Source organism: Felis catus, chromosome D2, assembly GCF_018350175.1.
Source record: "Felis catus isolate Fca126 chromosome D2, F.catus_Fca126_mat1.0, whole genome shotgun sequence".
Lineage (NCBI taxonomy): Eukaryota > Metazoa > Chordata > Mammalia > Carnivora > Felidae > Felis > Felis catus.
In genome coordinates this window covers 12,761,269-12,772,164 of record NC_058378.1, presented here as the reverse complement: position 1 = coordinate 12,772,164, position 10,896 = coordinate 12,761,269, and positions in this window count along the sequence as shown.

The window sequence follows — 10,896 nt, the reverse complement described above, 5'->3', positions numbered from 1 at the left end:
CATGGATTGGAAGAATGAATAATGTGAAAATATCCATATGACTCAAAGCAATCTACAGATTCAATGCCAATTCCTATCAAAATACTAACAGCATTTTTCACAGAACTAGAACAAAAACTCCTAAACTTGTATGGAACCACAGAAGACCTTGAGTAGCCAGAGAAATCCTGGGAAAGAAGAACAAAGCTGGAGTTATCACAATACTGGGTTTCAAGATATGCTACAAAGCTGTAGTAATCAAAACAGTTTGGTGCTGGCACAAAAACAGACACGTAGATCAATGGGACACTATAGGAAGCCTAGAAATAAACCCCATGATTATATGGTCAGTTAAACTATGACAAGGGAGGCAAGAATATACAACGCGGCAAAGGTAATTTCTTCAATAAATAGGGCTGGGAAAACTGGACAATTATATGTAAAAGAATGAAACAGGACCACTTTCTAAACACCACACACACACACACACACACACACACACACACACACTCAAAATTAATTACCTAAATGTGAGAATTGAAACTGTAAAAATCCTGGAAGAGAACACAGGCAGTAATTTCTGACATCAGCCATGGCAACATTTTTCTAGATCTGTCTCCTAAGGCAAGGGAAACAAAAGCAAAATTAAGCTATTAGGACTACACCAAAATAAAAAGCTTTTGTACAGCAAAAGAAACCACCATCAAAACAAAAAGGCAACCTACTGAATGAGAAAAGATATTTGCAAATGACATATCCAATAAGGGGTTAATATCCACAATACACACAGAACTTATACAACTTAACACCAAAAAGACAAATAATCTGATTAAACATGGGCAGAGAACCTGAATGGACATTTTTCCAAAGACGTCCAGATGGCCAAGACACGTGAAAAGATGCTCAACATCACTCACCATACAGAAATGCAAATAAAACCACAATGAGATATCACCTTACACCAGTTAGAAAGGCTAATATCAAAATGACAAGAAATAGCAAGTGTTGCTAAGGACATGGAGAAAAAGGAACTCTCATGCATTGTTGGAAATGTAAATTGGTGCAGCCACTGTGGAAAAAGTGTGGATATTCCTCAAAAAAATTAAAAATAGAATCACCATATGATCCAGTAAATCCACTATTAGGTATTTGCCCAAAGAAAACAAAATCACTAATTTAAAAAGATATATGTACCCCTATGTTTATTGCAGCACTATTGATAATAGCCAAGATATGGAAACAACCTAAGCATCCATCAATAGACAAATGGATAAGGAAAATGTAATATACATGTGTGCAGTGGAATATTATGCAGTCATGAAAAGGGATGGGATCTTGGATGAGATCTTGTCATTTGAGACAACATGGGTGGGCATACAAGGTATTATGCTAACTCAAATAGGTCTGACTGAGAAAGACAAGTACCATGTGATTTCAGATATAAGTGGAATATAAAAAAAATGGATAAACAAAGAAAAAGCAGATTCAGACCTATAAATACAGAGAACAAACTGATGGTTGCCAGAGAGAAGAGGGGTGGCAGTTGGGCAAAATGGGTGAAGGGAAGAGGGATATGCTGGCTTCTAGTTACGCAATGAACAATCATCAGAATAAAAGGCACGACACAAGGAATGTAGTCAATGCTATTATAATAATGATTTCATGGGACATACGGTAGCTATACTCGTGGTGAACAGAGCATAATGTATAAACTTGTCAAATCACTAAGTTGAAATAAATGTAACATTGTGTGCCAACTATACTCAATAAATAAATAACTAAAAAGCAATAGTGATTTGTGATAGATCATATTATCTTTGCCTGAGATTGTCAAATAGCATTCAATCTGAGTCAAGTGCAAAAAAAGGTATTATTTCTTAATTTTGTTAATAAATCTTCATAAAGTCCTATTCCTAGAGTGCCTGAGTGGCTCAGTCAGCTAAGTGTCTGACTTGACTTCGGCTCAGGCCATGATCTCATGGTTTCTGAGATCAAGCCCTGCATGGGACTCCATTCTGACAGCACAGAGCCTACTTGGGATTTTCTCTCTCCGTCTCTCTCTGGCCCTCTCTGGCTCCTGTTCTCTCTCTCTAAATAAATAAACAAACAAACAAACTTAAAAAACAGTCCTGTTCCCATGTGGTAAACAATGTAACCAAACTTGAAAATTTGCATAAATTTTGCAAGAATTCAAATTTGCATAAATAAATAAATTCATAAATTGTGATGACTGACTGATTGTAATGTACTTCACTATATGACTGCACTCAGTCATACAGCAAGAAGGTTGTTAGACCATGATGGCTTATTACTTTGTCATAGCTAATTAGAAGACAAGTACTTACAAAACTATATTTGTAAAAATCTCCTTGTTGGAATGGGATTGATCAATAGTCACCATTTGGCTTCTGGCTCTATGTTTAATGCTGAGAGTCAATAACGACTTAGCAAGGTGGGTAGGTATCAGATCTGCCAAAATTTTAAAAAATTGTAACACATTTCCTTATAAGATCCTTATGAGATCAAGTGTGCTTAGCAGGCTAAAGTAAGTGACTATGTTTAACTAGAACTTCTGTAGACAATCCACGCCAATGGTATAGGCTACTTAGATGCTGTGATTAGAATCCAGACCTTCTGGGGCAAGGTTGCATTATAAAGCATTCTCTGGATATTTTATCTTTCTATAAAATAGATTAGACAACTGGCTTCAGGGGATTATTTTAGAGGATACAAAAGACTTCTTCAAGTCCTGATTTACCCACCGGCTTTAATTTTAATTAATTTAATTTTGTTTGCCTAACTTAAGGCTTTCCTTCCAATTAAAATCAGAGGCCACCTAAGTTTGGAAGTTATGTAAAAGCATCTTTTCATAAAGCAGAGAGAATTTCAGGAGACTAGATGTAAAGACACAATTGAGGATGGGAAAATAACAGACTGGGAAAACTGGGTGCTTAAGGCACAATTGGCCTGTTCCACATTCCCCCAGGGTCAGCCAGGTATAGTATTGAAGACAAGGCACACATTTCGTACTAGACTTTTTTGATGGGTTAATTGACCCCAAATAATTTTACCTAGCATTTATATTTATACCTTCAATAAACCTATGCTGATCATGCATTCATCAATTACTATTTATTGAACACTTACTATGTACCTGACACTGATAAACACCTGAGAATAAAATATTCCAGTTGGGGGAGATGAACAACAAAGGAATGAACAAGTAATTAGATACTGTGTGAAGTGCTGATGGGTAAAAGTGCTAATGAATGAAAACAAATTAAGAAAAGACTTGAGAGTAGAGTGATGTGGGTGGGTGTGAGAATAATTTATTTGGGAAGATCAGGGAAGTCCTCTTCAAGTGCTTATTCCCCTTGGAACAGAGGCCTGAAGAAGTGAGGGAACCATATGTGGACAGGATAAAAGAGCAGTGTAGGCAGATGTCTGGATGGGGCCCCATTTGGAGCAGATGTGGGGACCACAGATGTAAAGTTCCTCAGCAAGAATGGGCCCCTCTGCTCAAAGACCAGCAAGGTCAGATGGGTGAGCAGGAGTAGACCCTTTGGCCTTATTAGCCACAGCAAGGGCTTTTGACAGTTAGTAAGCACCTGAAAGTAGTTCAACAGGCAATATCAAAACTGGAAGCAATCAACCAAATTACCAGAATACTTCCAAGACTGAATTCAACGGCTGCCTCTGAAAATGGTACAAATCTAGTACCAGAGAACCAAGAAGGAAAATGATTCCAGCGTGAGATAAAATGAGACATTATCATTGGAGCAAAATTCTATTGTCTTCTCACTGAACTTTAGGTACACTCAGTTCTGCTATAATGCTTGTTTCAAAACTGCAGATCTGTTCCAACACGAATGATATATTAGGGTACACTTTTAGCATAATGCGATTTTGCATTTGCTTATGCAAAATTTTGTCTTGGAGAAACACCAGATGACCAGAGAAAACTGCACCCACTTGAACTGAGCCATGTAGGAATGTGCAAAATGCACGCCAGCACAGCTCCGGCCAGGACAATGAGCCACGCCCAGCCCCATCTGGGGTTACAACTTTCTGTCTGATTTCAGATATTCCTCCTTCCACTCCTTATGTTAACTTGCAAGCAGCTCCTTTTGCAAAGGTCGTCCTGTCCCCCTGGGCCCAGTGATCTTCTCTTTAATTCCTACCCAGCCTACTTCGTATTTTCCTCTCTGTTCTTTTTCTCCCTTGACTTCATTTCTCTCATTTTTCTCTCTTTTTTGTTCCCTTCCTCCAGCACCCTGACCATGGGTTTGGGAGCCATGCAAATAATTCTACAGAAAGTTTCAGGTGTTTCTCAAGGGAAAGGTGCCATAGGTGCTTCAGTATGTATGCATTTCTCAGCCACTGAGCATGTAGCAAACTGAGACAATATGCGAATTTCATGTAGTGTTGCTGCTAAAGCATATATACATTATTTCGTATTCACTTTTTTCCAATCAACACTATAGTATACTGATTTTCCATGTTGGGACATACCTTTCATAGTTATTTCATACACACTGCATTTATTAGAGCACAAGTGATCTGACCATTGCCCTACTGTTAGCATTTAAGTTGTTTCTATTTTTTTTTGGCTATTATTGAGTCACATCTGCAGTAAATATTGCTCTTTCTCTCTGGGGATTATTTCCTAAAATCCTCTTCCCCAAAGCAGGATTACTGGGTCAAAAGATGTGAACATTTTTTTAAAAAACCAACTTTATTAAAATATGATTTATAGACACTAACCTTTAATAAGCATGTGAACATTTTCATGGTCCTTGGTATGTCACTGTCGGGAGTGAGGGCAAAGGGAGTTGAGAGGTAGGACAGGGACAAAAATCACAACCATCACTGGGGAAATAAGATGCGTGTCTTTAAACCTTTCTGCAGATCCAGTTCAAATGGATCTTCTGCAAAAATCCTTCCCATATCCCCCCAGAAAAATTAATCTCTCTCTTTCCTACATCCTATTTATCAATGATTTTAACGCCACCTCATCTTGGCTGAGAACCCTTTAGTTTACATAGTATGTCTACAATCTCATTTCTTCTGCAGTTTTTAGCCTCATTTTATAGATAAGGAAACTGAGACTCAGATTAAATGCCTTCCCAAGGACACCTAATGAGCCAGAGGCAATGCCAGGTCTTTAAACACAGGGTCCTTTCCTTTACAGAGATATGAAAGGACAACTCATATTAATGGTGAACTTTTCATTTTGGCTTTTGAAATAATGCTGACTTCTCCATGCAGCCTCTCCAAGAGGTTGGGCAGCCTCTCAGTTTTTCGAAACTCCACCAGGGACAAGAAAGCACATCCAGCTGTCTTCAGAACAGTGATTCCTGGCAGGGTGGACTGAGAGGTGGGAGGCAGAAAGGAGGGTAAGAGTCAGAATCACCTTCCACAGATTCTGATAACCTGGGGGTGTGCCAGGATCTGGGAAGGGGGTGGGGAGACAAGTGCAGCTTACAAAGAGAATCTGGTAAGCAGCCTAGATGGACCATCGTCAATCAAAACTTAAGATCTGCCAACTGTCCACGGGATCATCGCTTCTCATCTGGTTCCATTCGGGACATTCCCATCACAATGGGATTTCCTGCTTATGGACCATTTAATTCTGATTACAAACTATTCCTACACACACACACACACACACACACACAAAGGTGTAAGAATAAAGAACATTTGAACCAATACAATGGGAGATCAAGGAAGGGCATTTCAACCCCTCTTCATAATAATCCTGGGAAGAAATGTGTCCTACTAATGGCTGAGTGGCCCAGGGGGAAAAGGGCTGGCCTAGAAATCATGAATGCCAATGAACATGAAAACCAATGGGTTGTTAAAAGTATTCTCTATATCTACCTAGTGAAAGGTGCTGGGAAGTTCCTCTTCCTTCCTTCGTCTGCTGCCTGGGATGCAGATGTGTTAGCTGGAGCTCAGCAGTTGATTGAAACCATGAGGTGTGAAACCATGAGGGAGAGTGCTGCAAGCAGACCCCAAGGACTGCATGGACTGCCCACTGCCTGCACTGGTGACCTCTGGACTTCTCTTATGTGAGAAAAGAATCAGAGTGAAGGGCCAAGTCCAACAAAGGGGATCAATCACAGAGAGTCTCTTGCAGAGTATACCCCAAGCCCTCATAGCTGATGGCACAAGCTTCCTCTGCAGGGTACATCCTGATTCTCATCTTTTCCAATGCTTGCAGGTTGGATCTGGACTTTGGTCTGATAGGAGGCCTTGTACAGGATCCGGTCTGGAATGAGGGTATGTATGGTAGAGAGGAAACAACACCTACATGGTCACTAACGTATTAGTGCAGGTGCCTGCCTGGAGGAGAGCTTTTCAATCTGCGCATGGGGAAGGATTAGCTTTTATTTTATTTTCTTATTTTATTTTTTAAAAATGTTTATTTATTTTTAGAGAGAGACACACAGAATGCCAGCAGAGGAAAGACACAGAGAGAGAGAGAGAGAGAGAGAGAGAGAGAGAGAGAGAGAGAGAGACTCAGAAGGAGGCTCTAGGCTCTTAGCTGTCAGCACAGACCCCAACGCAGGGTTCAAACCCACGAACCATGAGATCATGACCTGAGCTGAAGCCAGACGCTCTACCAACTAAGACACCCAGGTGCCCCAAGGATTAGTTTTTAAATGCCCGATCTGCAGTGGACTGATACTTTTATAAAAAACAACTAAAATGAAAAAAATTTTAAGTGCTAAAGCTCATACTTTTAATTACTAGATTGAACAGATATAAAATTACTCTATCAAATTGCTATAAAACTTTCTAATCACAGATGCTCTCAGGTTGTGTACTTGTCTCGCTGAGTACTGGTCACAATCCACAGACTAATTCTGGTCTGTAGACCACACTTTGGATAGCATGGACCTTTTAACCTATACCCAAAAGGAATACCGTGTGTGTGTGTGTGTGTGTGTGTGTGTGTGTGTGTGTGTGTGTGTGTGATGTATATTAATTGAAATGTCTCATCAAGATAGAGTGAATAAACCTATGTTAGATCATTTTTATACTGAACAATGCTATAATAAATGTAAGTAATCTGACAAGGTCACCACTGGTTAGTTTTCACCAGCTTGTTGGAGGCAGTGAAGTGAGTGAAAGACAATTCACTAAAGGTCTTAGACTCCCATAGCTAAACACATTGTTGGGCCAATGAATCCACCCGCCCTGCCTCCAGCTTTCTGGTTATGTGAGATAATATAAATTACCTTTTGGCTCAAGCCATTTTGAGTAGGGGTTTCATTTACTCGTAGGCAAAAACTTCTTACAAGTTCTGGATGCTGACCTTCAGTCCATATGCTGATCCTTAAATAATGTGGCCATGCCCTCAGTCGGTAGCACTAAAGGTCTGCTTATAGTCTCTCTCAAAGAGAGAGGTTTGCTGGTTAATAGTCAAGAGCCTGGTTGAAAGTTGTGGTTTTAAGGGTGGGTTTTCCTACTCATTCTTCTGATAACCTTGGAACATTCTGGAACATCAGAAAGCTGTACAATTTGATCAGATTGTTTGGACCCATACATGGTTGTTCACACTGTGTTGTGACTTGGCTTAGACATAGTTGTTTCTGGCTCACAAAAGGGGATTCTGGAAGAGACACCTGTAGGAAACACTCACATTTATCACCTGTATCTTGTTGAGGATATTGCTTACAATATTACCAAGAGCCTTAGATTGCCATTAAATCCAAATGCCAGGAAAATCTTCATCTTCCCTAAGGTACTAATATGGGTTTTCTTCCAGAAATTTAACTATTTTCTTTTTTGTTCCATCTGCTTAAGGAACTATGAGGGCAAAATATAAGGTGCACCTTTAATAACTGCAGACCCTACGTATTAGCTCCTTTAGCATTTCTCCCATCATGATCTTCCACTCCCATCTATATTATTCTCATTCTCAATTTTCAAATTTGTTGTAATTTTAATTGTAAAGCTCCTCAGATCAAACCTGCTAACCCTCTTTTCAATGTCTGACTACAGATTAAATCAAATTACTATGAAATTCAAGGGCAGGTTTGAAGAAAAAATAATTCATAAATATAAGCCATCCTTAAGGGTGTGGGGAGGGCAAAGGGATGATTTTTGGTGATGGAAGGGGGATGGAAAATAGATGTCAGGTGACAACTTAAGCTGGTCCTCTACCAAAGAATTGGAAACCATCTGATGGGCAAATGGATTTGTTACCTACAGTTAAAGCTGTAGGCCCCCCCTTGGGATGCCTGGGTAGCTCAGTCAGTTAGGTGTCCAACTTCGGCTCAGGTCATGATCTTGTGGTTCGTGAGTTCGAGCCCCACGTTGGGCTCTGTACTGATAGCTCAGAGCCTGAGGCCTGTTTCAGATTCTGTGCCTCCCTCTCTCTCTGCCCCTCCCCTGCTCCTGTTTTGCATACCCTCCCCCACCCCCACCTCAAAAATAAATAAACATTAAAAAAATTGTTTTTAAGCTGCAGGCTTTCTTAATACCCTACTAGTATTTTAAGTATTTACTTGAAGCCCAGAAGGTGTTCACACTCCCAAGTCGATACACCAAAGCAGGCTTTGGCAAAGGTGAAGAGAATGCCTTCCTTTTGTAAAGTGAGAGGATAGTAGTTTTGAAAAGATTGCTAGAAAAGGAAAACTAGTGGGGCGCCTGGGTGGCGCAGTCGGTTGAGCGTCCAACTTCAGCCAGGTCACGATCTCGCGGTCCATGAGTTCGAGCCCTGCGTCAGGCTCTGGGCTGATGGCTTGGAGCCTGGAGCCTGTTTCCAATTCTGTGTCTCCCTCTCTCTCTGCCCCTCCCCCGTTCATGCTCTGTCTCTCTCTGTCCCCAAAATAAATAAACGTTGAAAAGGAAAACTAGTGTGTATGGGCTGAACTGTATCTCCCCCAAACTTCATACGTTGAAATCCTAAGCCCCAGTATATCAGATATGACTATATTTGGAGATAGGGCCTTTAAAGAAATAATTAAGTTAACATGTGGCCATTAGGATGGACCCTAATAATGACTAATGTTCTTATAAGAGGAAATTCGGACACCCAAGGAAATACCGGGAGTGCACAGAGGAAAGACCGTGTGGAAAGGCATCACGATGGCAGCCATCTTTAAGCCAAAGAGAGAGCCCTCGTGGGAAACTAACCTTGCTAACGCCTTGAATATTTCCTCCAACATTTCCAGAAATAAATGTCTGCTGTTTAAGCTCCCAAGTGTGCTAGCAAAGTAAGACACAGTGTGACACCTCAACTTTCTGAGTTTTCTCAGTCACATCTTTCTTTTTAAGTCTGTGCATTATGACTATGTAAGAAGATATACCAAGACAAAAAAGACTGGAAAGAAATCAGCCACATGCTAACGATGTATGCATTAGGATGTATATACGTACACAAATTATTTTTATATCTTCTATTTTTAAAAATGTGACATAGTTGTATTCTTTTTCCTGCTTTAAAAATAACTTATTTCGAAACTGCTTAAAACTCACAAATAGGTGGATCATTTTTAAAAAGGAATGCAATGGAACTGGAGATCTAGAATGGATTCCTTTGAAACCACCCAAGTTTGTGTAGCCCTTGGAGGGTATACCCGACACAAACCCCAGTTGGAGGCCCTGCCGATTACATAACTTATTTGACCCACTTTGACCCATTTACTCCTTCTATCCCATTCTGCATCCATCTGATAATAACCACTTGGACCGCTTGTCCAGCCGCCTTTCACCTGTTGTCAGCATCTCGCTCATTCTAGGTCTAGATCTTATGCTCTGAATCCCATGAGTCTTGATCTCCCCCAACCCGGCAATGAATAGTCCTACCTCGTCCTACCTGTCTTTTATAGTGTGATTACTCTGATTTGTATCATACTTAGTTCTCTATGTTTTTGTGCTCTCTCCATTGCACAAATGTTTGCTGAGTAGCTACTATGTGTAAGCATGGATCTGAGGAAATAGTAGGGAACAAAACAAAGTCCCTCCTCTCATGATGCTTCCTACAGATGGGAAGACAGATAATAAACAAACGAAAACCTACAGTGTCCAGTGGTGACCCAGGCTGTGAAGAATAATGGAGCAGGGTGAGAAGCCAGAGAGAGGGAGGTGTGGGTAAGAAGGCATGCTAGTTGGATAGGGGCATGAGGAAGACCATGCTAGCTGGATAGGGGCATTGAGGAAAGAACCCCTAATGAGGGGACACTAGCCCAGTGGTTTTCGAAATGTGGGACCAGCAGCATCAGCAGCATTTGGGAACTTGTTAAAATGCACATTCTCAGGGCCCTAACCTAGACCTAACGAATCAGACACCCTAGGAGTGAGCCCCATATCTGTGTTTTAACAAACCCTCCAGGGCATTCCGATGCTGGCTAAAGCCCGAGACCCACTATGTAAGTCCATAAGACTCATCAGCTGGCATTTACATGGCCATCTCCGAATTATCCTCTAGAACTCTCCTCTGGTGCAGGGCCTTGCACACATATCGGGTGGTCCATGAATGTCTTTAGGCTGGATGGAGTAAGGCACTTTTCTTTGCTCAAGCTGTTCACCCCAGCCTCCATGAGGAATAGTGATGCTTTTGTTGCACATCCATGATGCCTTGGTTTCATAATCTCTTCTCACTTTTCCCTGCCCTCTTTCAATTCTCCGTCTACATATTTCCCTTTACACTATTACCTTTTTACTTTTACTTTGTTTGACATGTACCTTCTCTTTCCTCTCATATTCTCTAATAAACAAGAGACATACCCATGTACTTCCCCTTTGATCCAGGTAATTCTGAAAATCAAATTCCTCCTAAACACAGCCACATAGTTCCTGTTTGAGTTCAACTGAAAGTAAAATCATAGTCATTCAGTCATTCACTCATTCATTCGTTTGTTCTTTCAGCATCTACTATGTGCTGGACATGGTTTCAGGCAGGGG